General features: G+C 35.8%; 1 pseudogene; it reads right to left on the bottom strand.

Moving 5' to 3' along the window:
- Window positions 1–3603: 3603 nt before the first annotated feature.
- LOC109070953 lies at window positions 3604–12246 on the bottom strand (annotated as a pseudogene).
- Window positions 12247–12451: the final 205 nt, after the last annotated feature.

The following is a 12451-nucleotide window of genomic DNA, read 5'->3' as shown; positions in this document are numbered from 1 at the left end:
CGAGTTCATACCTCGCAATTCCGAGTTCATATCTCACAATTCCGAGTTCATATCTCACAATTCCGAGTTAATACCTTGCAATTCCGAGTTCATACCTCGCAATTCCGAGTTCATACCTCACAATTCCGAGTTCATATCTCACAATTCCGAGTTCATATCTCACAATTCCGAATTCATACATCGCAATTTAAGGTTCATACCTCGAAATTCCGAGTACATACCTCACAATTCCGAGTTCATACCTCACAATTCCGAGTTCATACCTCACAATTCCGAGTTCATATCTCACAATTCCGAGTTCATATCTCACAATTCCGAATTCATACATCGCAATTTAAGGTTCATACCTCACAATTCCGAGTTCATACCTCGCAATTCCGAGTTCATATCTCACAATTCCGAGTCATACATCGCAATTTAAGGTTCATACCTCACAATTCCGAGTTCATAACCGAACAAAAGTTGCAGTATACTCACAATTCCGAGTTCATATCTTCCCAATTCCGAGTTCATTATCTCACAATTTCCGAGTTCATATCTCGCAATTCCGAGTTCATATTTCACAATTCCGAGTCATACATCGCAATAAAAGTTCAAAACCCAAAAACTCAGATCATAACACACAACAACCAGTTCATATCTCAAAATTCCGAGTTCATATCTCACAATTCCGAGTTCATATCTTGCAATTCTTTTCTTCTTTACTTTTCTTACAATAACAACACTACTCAACAACATAAAAAAAAAGTTACGTTCCCTCCATTCAATCCATCTATTTACTGTCAGTCAGCCTAATAAATGATTTGAAAAGCTTCTTCCTCTCTCACAACCCTCTTCCTCCTCCTCCTTGTCTCTCCGTGGGACTGTTATTGCTCTATAAGAGACACTCACACTTTATTATGGGATAATTACAGCACATTAGCCATTGTTTGAAATTTAAATGGGACTCTAAAATGCCACTTAAGCCATCGACTCCGTAACGCCACATCACCGTCCTGCAGGGCTTTAATTATGACACGCGTTCAAACGCCGACATGCCACTCCAAATAAACGAGCGCAATTAATTGTCGTTAATCCGTCCCTCGCTGAACACAGCTGATTTATTGTCAAATTAACGGCTGTCTGTGCCTGCAGGAGGAGGAGAGAGATTCCCAATCATGTCAGCTCATTCCTGAGATCCCGACACAAACACACACAGACACGGACAAGCGATACGAGCGACTCCTGAACCCTCGACACAAACACACCGGAATTCACTCATCATGAGCTGCTACAGCGTCCGCTGGGATTTACTCTCTGACACACACAGAAAGAGAGAAAACACTGACATCTCACTGAAATACTCACATCCCACCAAAAAAAAACTAAGACATTATATTCTAAAATAAATAAAAATTACCCTTTTTAAGGTCTTTAAGACTTCTTGCCATGGTGTATGAATATTCTACATAAATAATTTGTTTTTTAGTCACATCACAGCAATTAATCAGGGGTAAACATGGGTATAAAGTGTTTACTAAGAGATTGTGTGTGAAATCAGTATTATTATCATCGTCAACTAAAACATAACAACACAAAAATAAATACCATTAAAAAATGGTCATTGATCGAAATAAATTTAAAAACTTAATTAAATTACTCAATTGAAATATAAATAAATAATATTTTATTTCAGGTACTGTAGTTGCCAAGGTAATGTTTTTTCATTTTAGGTTAAAATGCTATATCAAAAAAAAAAAAAAAAAAAAAAAATTATTTATATATATATATATATTTGAAGTAGAAACCTAAAATAGTATTTTCTTGAAATTTCCCTAATAAATTACAAATAAATAAAAAAATTAAACAAAAAATAAAATAAAAAAACACATTGAATTAAACATGAAATTTTGAAGTAGAAACCTAAAATAGTATTTTCTTGAAAAACCTACTCTAATAATCCAATTATTTACAACTACGTTTTTTTTTACATTAATAAAACACTGGTGGAAATCGGTTTAAAACATCAGTAAATGTAGTTAATAAAAATAGGTTACATTAATAAAAATATAACTTCTTAGTGTTTCTTGTGATTTGGGGCTTTGATTTGACCTGGACAGACTCTCCACACACGCTGTGTTTTAACGCTCACTTTAATCCATTGATTAGCAGCGGCTCTTTCAGTCTGTCATATTACGCCAAGATGTATTTTTAAATGCACGTTCCTGAATAATCCTCTGACTCAAAACACATTATTCCTCTGAAGACGACGGGCCAGAACGACTGCTGCGATCGATCATCTCCACCCACAGCGCACACACTTACACAGAAAAACGAGCAGCCGCAAGAGTTGCATTTTCCTACAGCACCATTTTATTGGGATTAGACGTTTTTAGAAAATCATTTGTAAAGCTCTGTCCATTTAAAAAGAATCATTTTGTGATAAAAAGGTGTTTTGTCAGGCAGAATCCAGCAGAATGAAGGTGGAGGATTGCAGACGTGTGCAACGTGAAGAAGAGGCTCAAAGTGTTTATCGATATCACAGCGTTTTGCTCACAATAACTGCGCTCATTTAACACTCAGAAATCGCTCAAGATGAGGAACGACATACACAAACTCCAACAACAGTCACACTCACCACACTAAATACACAAAAACAACAAAACAGAATAAATCGAGTAGAAAAACTGAATCGTAGTCTGTAAACATCTGTAGCATCATTAGTCTTAGAAACGTTAGAAACGTTTGTTCGTCACTCCAAATGGAAGAGTCCTTAAAGTCATAAAGATCATATATGAGGAATAAATCACCCGCAGAAGGGAAAAAAAATCGCTTCTAATGTCACAAAGCATCGGTCGGTATCTACACTGTCGCTCAAAAATTTGGGATCAGTAAGACTTGTTTTTAAAACTCTTCTGCTCATCAAGGCTGCATTTATTTGATTAAAAATACAGAAACAAACAGTAATCTTGCAAAATGTTTTTTCAAAATAAAATAATAGTTTCTATTTTAATATCCTTTAAAATATAATTTATTTGTGTGATGCAAAGCTGACTTTCCATCAGAATCATTACTCCAGTATAAAGTGTCACATGATCCTTCAGAAATCATTCTAATATGCGGATTTATTATTAGAATTATCAATGTTGGAAAGAGTTGTGCTGCTTAATTTTTTTTTTTTGGAAACTGAAATTTTTTCAAAAGATTCTTTGATGAATAAAAAGTTAAAAAATAACATTATTTATTCAAAATATAAATTTATATATCTTTGCTATCATCTCTTATCAATTTAACGCATCCTTACTGAATAAAATAATTAATTTCTTTAAAAAAAAAAAAAGAAAGAATAAAAATGCACTGACCCCAAACTTTTGAACTGTAGTTTATGTTGTTAGAAAAGATTTCTATTTTAAATAAATGCTGTTTTTTTTTTTTTTTTACTTTTTATTAATCAAAGAATCCTGAAAAAAAGTATCACAGGTATCAAAAAAATATTAGTTGAAAATTCAGCTTTGATCACAGAAATCAATTCGATTTTAATGTATATTAAAATAGAAAAACGTTATTTCAAATCATAATAATATTTCACAATATTATTTTTTTCCTGTATTTTTGATCAAATAAATGCAGCCTTGATGAGCAGAAGAGACTTCTGTAAACAAATAAAAAATGATTCTGATCCCAAACTTTTGACCGTTAGTGTATGTGCACTACTGTTCATTTTTAAGACTTTTAGTTCCAGTAAATGATTAATAATGTAGTGATTGATCATAAAGCTAAACAAAAAAAATAAAATGTCTAACGGTTGATCTGCTGCTTTAATGGTCGGTGAATCCAGGCATGGGGAACGGACGAGCGAAAGCTTCAACGCGGCGACGCAGATCAGCAATACGAGACGCCGTCTCCGAGTCCTCCAGCAGGAAACTCTTGAAATCCGACAGCTTTTCTGAAGGAAACAGAGAAAAACTGTAAGAGGGACCGCATGAAAAAACAAAACATACATCAAATCTTCAATTATAAATAAATTCATAAATCATAAAATAACAATCAAAATTTAAAAATATAATTAAAAGTCAAATAGTGATGTCAAGCGATTATTCGTGATTAATCGCATCTAAAATAAAAGTTTTTGTTTACATAATATGTGTGTGCACTGTATATTTATTATGTATATGTATATATACATAATAAATATACACAGAAAAAACACATAAAGTAAATTAAAAAAACAAAACTTTCATACAGAACCAAATAAACAAACAGATCAGAACAACATTTACAATGTAACTGATTTCTGACTCAAGAAAAAACATTTCTGATTATTATCAAACAGTTGAAAACAGTTCAATATTTTTGTGGAAACTGTGATACATTTTCACTTTTCAGGATTCACAGATGAATAGAAGGGTTAAAAATAATATATAATTTCTTTAAAAAACAAAACAAACCTTACTTACATCAGACTTCTGAATTGTAGTGTATTTGGTTTATATTAATAATATATATTACCCCAGACTTCTACCCCAGAATAATATATATTTTGCTTTTGTTTGGGTATTAATGGCAGATGATGATATTGATAATCAATTTAATGATGGCAACAAAAAAAAAGAAAGTTCAAAGTTGCTGAAATTAAACATATTTAATTTACTGATATTTGCAATGAATAACTCTGAGCAATACTAAAGCTTATTTCTGTCAGAAATCAAACAACAACAATATATATTACTGTACGGCTAAAACTGTTTTAATGTGGAAAATAACTTCAGAATTTTAATTTTGTTACTGTAAAGCTGTCAGTGATCAAATGACAACACATGATATGCAATAACAACAATATTGTTGATATAAAACATGATGTATAATAAACACACGGTCACAGCAGATCTCTGAGTCTGTACTCACTGGTCTTCTTCTTGACGTCCAGAGCGATCTTGATGCCCTGATCGAAGAAATCCACCACCTGCTGGAAGTCAGCCTCCTTGAACTGACGAGAGTGAGAGCAGGGGGATTCCTGGGAAACCAGAGGAGCCAGAGTTGAGAGTGCGTCTGTGTGTTGTGTGTGAGAGAGTGAGTGTTTGAATTGCGTGTGTGTGTTTGAATCAGTGTGTGTTTTTGTGTTTTCAGTGCGTTTGTTGTTTGAGTGTGTGTGGTTTGTTTGTGTGGTGTGTTTGAGGTGTGTGTGTGTGAGAGTGTGGTCTATTTGTGTGGGTGTGAGTGCGTGTGTGTGTGTGTGTGTTTGAGTGCGTGTGTGTGTGTGTGTGTGCACATGGGGTGTGTTTGTGTTTGAGCATTTGGTGGTGTGTGTGTGTGTGTGTGTGTGTGTGTGTTTTGTGTGTTGTGTGTGTGTGCGAAGAAGTTTGTGTCAGTGTGTGTTTGAGTGAGTGTGTTTGTGTGATTTGAGTGAGAGAGTAAGTGTGTGTCAGTGTGTATTTGAGTGAGTGTGTGTGTGTGTGTGTCTGTGTGTGTTTAAGTGAGTGTATTTGACGGAGTGCGTGGTGTGTGTGTGTGTGTGTTGTGTGTTTTGTTTGCGCATGGGGTGGTTGTGGTTTTTGTGTGTGTGTTTGGAGGTGTGTTGGCGCTGAGTGTGTGTGTGTGTTGAGAGCATTTGGTGTGTGTGTGTGGTGTTGTGTGTGTGTTCGTGAGGAGCAAGTTTGTGTCAGGTGTGTGTTTGAGTGAGTGTGTCTGTGTGTGTGTATTTTGAGTGAGTGAGTGTGTGTGTGTGTGTGTGTGTGTTTGTTTGCGCATGGGGTGTGTTTGTGTGTTTGTTGGAGTGTTGTGTGTGAGTTCGCGAGCATTTGGTGTGTGCGCGTGCTCGGTTGGCTATATCGTGGTGTGTGTGAGAGTAAGTGTGTGTCAGTGTGTGTTTGACTGAGTGTGTCTGTGTCTGTGTGTGTGTGTGTGTGGTGTGTGTGTGTGTGTGGAGCTGAGCTGAGGAAATGTGAGTGCGTGTGTGTTTAATGTGTGTCTGTGTGTTCTTGTTGGCTGTGATGGACAGCAGCTCTGTGTGTGTGTGTGTGTGTTTGAGTGAGAGTGACCCACACCCAGTCCCACGCCGCCCAGTGCCATCTCGCCCCCATCTCAAGTGCACTTGTTCTCTTTGACTGTGATGGACAGCAGCTCAAGAACACCCCCCGCCCCACCCACCATCCATCCCCTGAGGCCTCAGATCCACCAGAACCAGATGATTATCGGTTCCTCCTGAACAAACACACACAACACTGATCTTCACTCAAACCAGTCCGTCTGGATGAAGACCTATGGTCACTTCAACAAATGTCCAGTTCCCTGATATTACAGTTTTTGATTATGAGGCTATTATGCATTAAATCAACATGAACAACCATTCTACTGCCATATTATACAGAACGAGATTAAATCTAGCCCTTGGTTCAGTCCAGAGTTCATTCGCCAAAACACACTCTATGGCATAGAGCAAAGGCCTCTAATAATACATATCACTGGCAATCATATAGGGCTATAGGAAATAAATACACTCATTTGACTGTTAATAGTCCTGATCCCTAAAACTTTTCTAAAGGGGTCCCACAAGGAAACGTATTGGGACCTATACTTTTTAGCATTTATGTTAATGACATTGCCCTTGCCGTAGGTGATTCTCATGTACATTTATATGCTGATGACACTTACTTATAGCCGTAGGTGATTCTCATGTACATTTATATGCTGATGACACTTACTTATACATTTAGCTCCCCCCACAACACTTTACATTCATACAAACATCCAACACCCAACATTCATTTATATAAAAAGAATAAAAAAAAAAACAAAATTAAAGTTTTAAAGTGAACAACAGAACAACAACATGTCTCTCACTCGTCTGTGTCATAATCATTCGTTCACTCCTGATCCAGGTGAGACTGAGTCATAAACTGATCTGCAGCTGCTTCAGACGTGATAAGAACAGAACGGAAGCACAACAACAACATGTGCATCGATGTGAAGCGTGTCCGGCGTGCAGACGTTCAATTAGCTCTGCATATGTTACTGAGGAAAAACCGCAGCTAAACGAACAAACATAAATAAAAAAAAAAAAATAACAAAAACATCACAAAAAGTGTTTCAGTGCGATAAAATCATCAAGACTTCAGACGAAGAGACAGGACCGAAAGAGTTGCGGCGCCGGACAAAACACATTTCGTTTCTGCTGCACGTTTTCTTCAATCAAGATAAACAGTGATTTTGGATCACCCGAACCGGCTGGCGCGTCGCATGAGAGTTGAGGGCCTTTCTGTACAACTAATAAGAGGAAATTAGATAATAAACATCACAAACTATTATTAAACTGAGGAAATGAGAGTGAATAATAAACATCACAAACTATTATTAAACTGAGGAAATGATGGAATAAATGAACTCTTTGCTTTAGGTGGAAGAATGGAGTAACTCAGTGTAAGTCAGTTTCTCTATTTAGAGCGGAGAACTTGATCAGTTTTACCTCAGCAATAAAAAAAAATGTAAAAAAAAATGTAACTGTATTTGTGTGTGTGTGTACACATACATTATTCAACACAAACAAAACACTCTTAAAAACAATACATCTACAAGACATTCAAAAAAAAACATCTAATTCAAAAAAACATAAAATAATCTCTAAATGTAAATGTCTCGTGATCAAATTGAGTTGTGTGGACAGTGTGTTTTCTCCTGTGCGATCAAATACCTAAGGACATCTCCCAGAGCTCAGAATCAGAAATACCCGCTTCTGCATCACACTGATACAGTGTATTTTACAATAAAAAAAACCCTTTGGAGCCCCTAAAGTATGAACCGTCTCGACCACCTCTCCCACGCACTAAAAACTGAAGGAACTATCAACTGTTCAATACTGATCTTAAAATGAAAATGTCTACGTGAGCAATAAAATTATTTCGTTGATGTTGAAATATCAAATGTCTTTTGATGAATTTGTTAGATCGTATTCTACTGTACGTTTTTGATTTGAGGTGTCGTGTTGAATGATAATGTTGCACTGGAACAACAAGCCTAATGAGGATTAAGGATGTTTAGATAATTGCACTGCATTTTTTGCAGTTCTTGCAACATTAAACATCATAACTATGAATTTCAGATTTTCTACTCTCACTTAAGAAATTTAAATAAAAACCCAAAATAATCTACTCAAACTTAAAACAATACCCACAGGTCATTTGCCTGAAGTTGACAGTTAAGGACCCACAGAAAAAAAACCATCAAAACACACACCACGTCTATCCACGTCACCTGTTTTTAATTTCATCCTCTTCATATTTCCTTATCTCCATTATTCCTTATGCCCAATAATACGACAGCATTACAATAAAACAATAATAAAAATAATCAAAAATAAAAAGAACGTCCATTACTCGGCCCCGTTGATGTTTACTTCTGCAGATAGCGTTCTGGGCCCTTTAATCTATAGATAAAACCGCGTTAGGAGCTCATCCAATGCATTGAAGGTCACTTCGAGTGTCAGTGTGTTTAATGAATATGTTTTTCTACCGCTTCGCACTCAGACATGACGAGGCAAAGACAAGGAACGAACAAAACACTGGAGGATGAATTGACAAGCGACTGATTCAGGTTAAATACGCTGTATATACGAACTTATAGAATCACCTGCTTTAGGTTATATGTAGGTCCTATAGACCGTCCCAGTCGCACAACTGCAAAAAAAATATAAAAGTATTTTATGTCTTGGGTTTCAAAACGAACAAAACAAAGAAAACCTTGCACCCTTTTTACACTTCGCACTCTAACTAGCATTTACTAACTGCTTGTTTTGCTTAAATAATAATAATTTTGAAGTAATAGATAATAAAAACGTAAACACTTTGTTATTATTTGTAAGTCGCTTTGGATTTGGATTACAAAAGTCTGACTATGACTAAATGTAAAATGTTTCTAGTCAATTATTGTAACCAACATTGTTTAAATTAAAGACATTTATTGTTAAGCCAAAAAACAACATTATTGAGTTCTTGTTTCTAGGGGAAGAACACTACATTAAGTGCATTTTGCTTAAAACAAGTAAAATTATCTGCTAGTGGGAAAGTAAAAATCTCTTGTTTTAAGCAAAATGCACTTAATTTAGTTTTCTTTCCTTAGAAACAAGACTCAATATCTAATGTCGGTTTGCTTACCAAGTAAATGCATCTTAATTTAAGAACTGTTAGATATTTTGACTAGAAATAAGACAAAATAGTAATTAAGTTAAGCCTTTTTTGCAGTGTAGAGGTTTGAGTTTCACGACTGCAGCACACACTGATAAAACAGAGGAAAACTAACTTCATCTTCCAGGAGAATCACTCCCAGACGAACACGTTCTGCTCACCTGAAGAGAAAACCTACAGCGCAGAAACAGACGAGACGCGAGTGAAAAACCCACCCGAGACCAGCGTGTAGCCCTTCTTCAGCAGCGCCTCGGCCATGGCCTTCGAGTTCTTCAGAACCTGAGCGATGTATTCACGAAACATGGGCGTCGTGGCCTGAAGAGAGACCGAATGAAGAGCTATCAATTATCAAAAATCATAAATGAGCTCCCAAGTGCACCAGCCATTGTTCAGGAGAAGATGAGAGAGAATAGCAGACGAGAAGCTCCAGGACGCAGATGATGCTGCAGACGGATATTAATTCAACGTATGAACCATTAATAAACAGCGTGAATCAAAGTAGGAAGTTGTGATCGACAGATATATAGACTGACATTTGGCATTTTGAATATAAAAAAAAAAAAAAAAAACTGAAAAACGAAATCTTCATCTCCATAAAGCTTTTCAGCAGATGGAAGCATGAAGTGCTCCAAAATCTCCTGATAGCTAGCTGCATTGACCCTGCCCTTGATAAAACACAGTGGACCAACACCAGCAGCTGACATGGCACCCCAGACCATCACTGACTGTGGGTACTTGACACTGGACTTCAGGCATTTTGGCATTTCCTTCTCCCCAGTCTTCCTCCAGACTCTGGCACCTTGATTTCTGAATGACATGCAAAATTTGCTTTCATCCTAAAAGGTACTTTGGACCACTGAGCAACAGTCCAGTGCTGCTTCTCTGTAGCCCAGGTCAGGCGCTTTCTGCCGCTGTTTCTGGTTCAAAAGCACACGCCTGTGCACGGTGGCTCTGATGTTTCTACCCAGACTCAGTCCACTGCTTCCGCAGAGTCCCCCAAGGTCTGGAATCGGTCCTTTCTCCACAATCTTCCTCAGGGTCCGTCACCTCTTCTCGCTGTGCAGCGCTTTTTGCCACACTTTTTCCTTCCCACAGACTTCCCACTGAGGTGCCTTTGATACAGCACTCTGGGAACAGCCTATTCGCTCAGAAATTTCTTTCTGTGTCTTACCCTCTCGCTTGAGGGTGTCAATGATGGCCTTCTGGAAAGCAGTCAGGTCGGCAGTCTTACCCATGATTGCGGTTTTGAGTAATGAACCAGGCTGGGAGTTTTTAAAAGCCTCAGGAATCTTTTTCAGGTGTTTAGAGTTAATTAGTTGATTCAGATGATTAGGTTAATAGCTCGCTTAGAGAACCTTTTCATGATATGCTAATTTTTTGAGATAGGAATTTTGGGTTTTCATGAGCTGTATGCCAAAAATCATCAGTATTAAAACAATAAAAGACCTGAAATATTTCAGTTGGTGTGCAATGAATCTAAAAATATATGAAATGTTTAATTTTTATCATTACATTATGGAAAATAATGAACTTTTAATCAAGTCATGCTTATTCATTTTCAAATATATAATTTAGTAAATATAATATATATATATACATTCAGAATATCAAATTAAACAAAACAATTAATATTAAAAAAAAACATATGATCGACAGACCGATATATTTGGCATGGCCGATATATCGGCTGATATTTGGCATTTTGTAAAAAAAAAAAAAAATTCTTCAATATTTTACTTTTTTTTGCAGCAGATACTATTACAGCATTAAAGAATCAATGTTTAATAAATTTATTTTATTAAATGTATTTTTTTTTATCAAGCATCTTTTTTTCAAATTCAATTTTAAATTAGATAATTTAGTTAAACATTATATAACCACCGTATAAATTCAAATTTCCCCAGCTCTTGGTACATACAGCGTTTTTTACTTATCTTCAAATTAATTATATTGATATGATATGTATACTGGTTTCATACAGACCAATATATTGGCATGGCCCGATATATCGTCTGAATTTGCCATTTTGTAAAAAAAAAAAAATTCTTCACTTTCGGCTAAGATTTTTTTTAAGTAGTGTACTCAAATTTTCGATCTTTTATAAATTAATTTTTTTTCAACTTAATTTGTGTCATCTATTCAGTTTTCAACTAGATATTTAGTCAATATAACATATATATTATATTGACGTTCCAGCAATTGGTCAATTGTCACTATGCTTTGAAGTGAATTATGTGTAAAATAAAATATTGTAAAATATTTAAGTAATGACTGAGATATATATCCTATATATACTCTTATATAATATTTATATATATATTATATATAGATATATCTATAGATATATATATATATTTTGGCCGATATTTGCCATTTTTAATTATCTGCATCGGCCACTAATATTTTTTCTGTTCAGCCAATATGTCTGAAGCAGGACTTTTATTTTATTAGTGCTGAGAAACAGAAAGGCAAACACTGTAATACTCATCTCATCTACCATCAGCATTCAGAATAGCATATGCATTTAATTTAAACAAGTCTATGAATATTTAATAAACGCACATGATCGACAAACCTCAAATCCTTGTTTTCAAACTATTCATTTCATATTCACTGTGTGATTTATCTAAAATTAGCACTAAATTGTCCTTGTTCATTAAACAAATAATATTCCTAGGTGGCACACAACCTTAACAAAATGCATTGTATTTTTACCAAATGTATTTTTATCAAGTGTTGTCCCCCATATTTTTACTTCATTAATCAAAATTATATAATTAAGTAAATATGTAAAATAAATATATGTTTAAATCTCACGCAATCACTATGCATGTGGTATTAAATTAAATAGTGCCATATTAAATATATCAGCTTGAATATTTGCCACCTGCTCTCCATGATATCATATAGGGGTTAAGCACTAGCAGAAAGACCGGATGATTCTGGGAAGTGTATAAGCAAAGGCAGTACCCTGTTTGAGAGCCCACAGCAACCGGCGATGGCGTGATTATTAGGGCCGCCTGTGAAAGCGAGGGTGAACAACAGAGAAGTTGACCTTCTCCTCCAGGTCAAACATCACCTCCCTTCCCATCCATATACAGCAACCCAACTCCCTTACAAGATAAGATAACAGCCCCCGCCCTGAAGGGAGGAGCCAGAGCAGAGGAGGAGGAGAAACGGTTAAAGATGGAGATCACCAGAAAAACAGCTTTACTCTAGTATGCAGTATGTGTACTGTGTTCCTTATGTTTCTGCAATGCATGCAAACATCCCGGGATCATCTACTACTTTAAAAA

Source organism: Cyprinus carpio, chromosome A7, assembly GCF_018340385.1.
Source record: "Cyprinus carpio isolate SPL01 chromosome A7, ASM1834038v1, whole genome shotgun sequence".
NCBI lineage: Eukaryota > Metazoa > Chordata > Actinopteri > Cypriniformes > Cyprinidae > Cyprinus > Cyprinus carpio.
The sequence above is the reverse complement of the archived record's forward strand: the minus strand, read 5'-3'. Positions and strand labels throughout refer to the sequence as shown.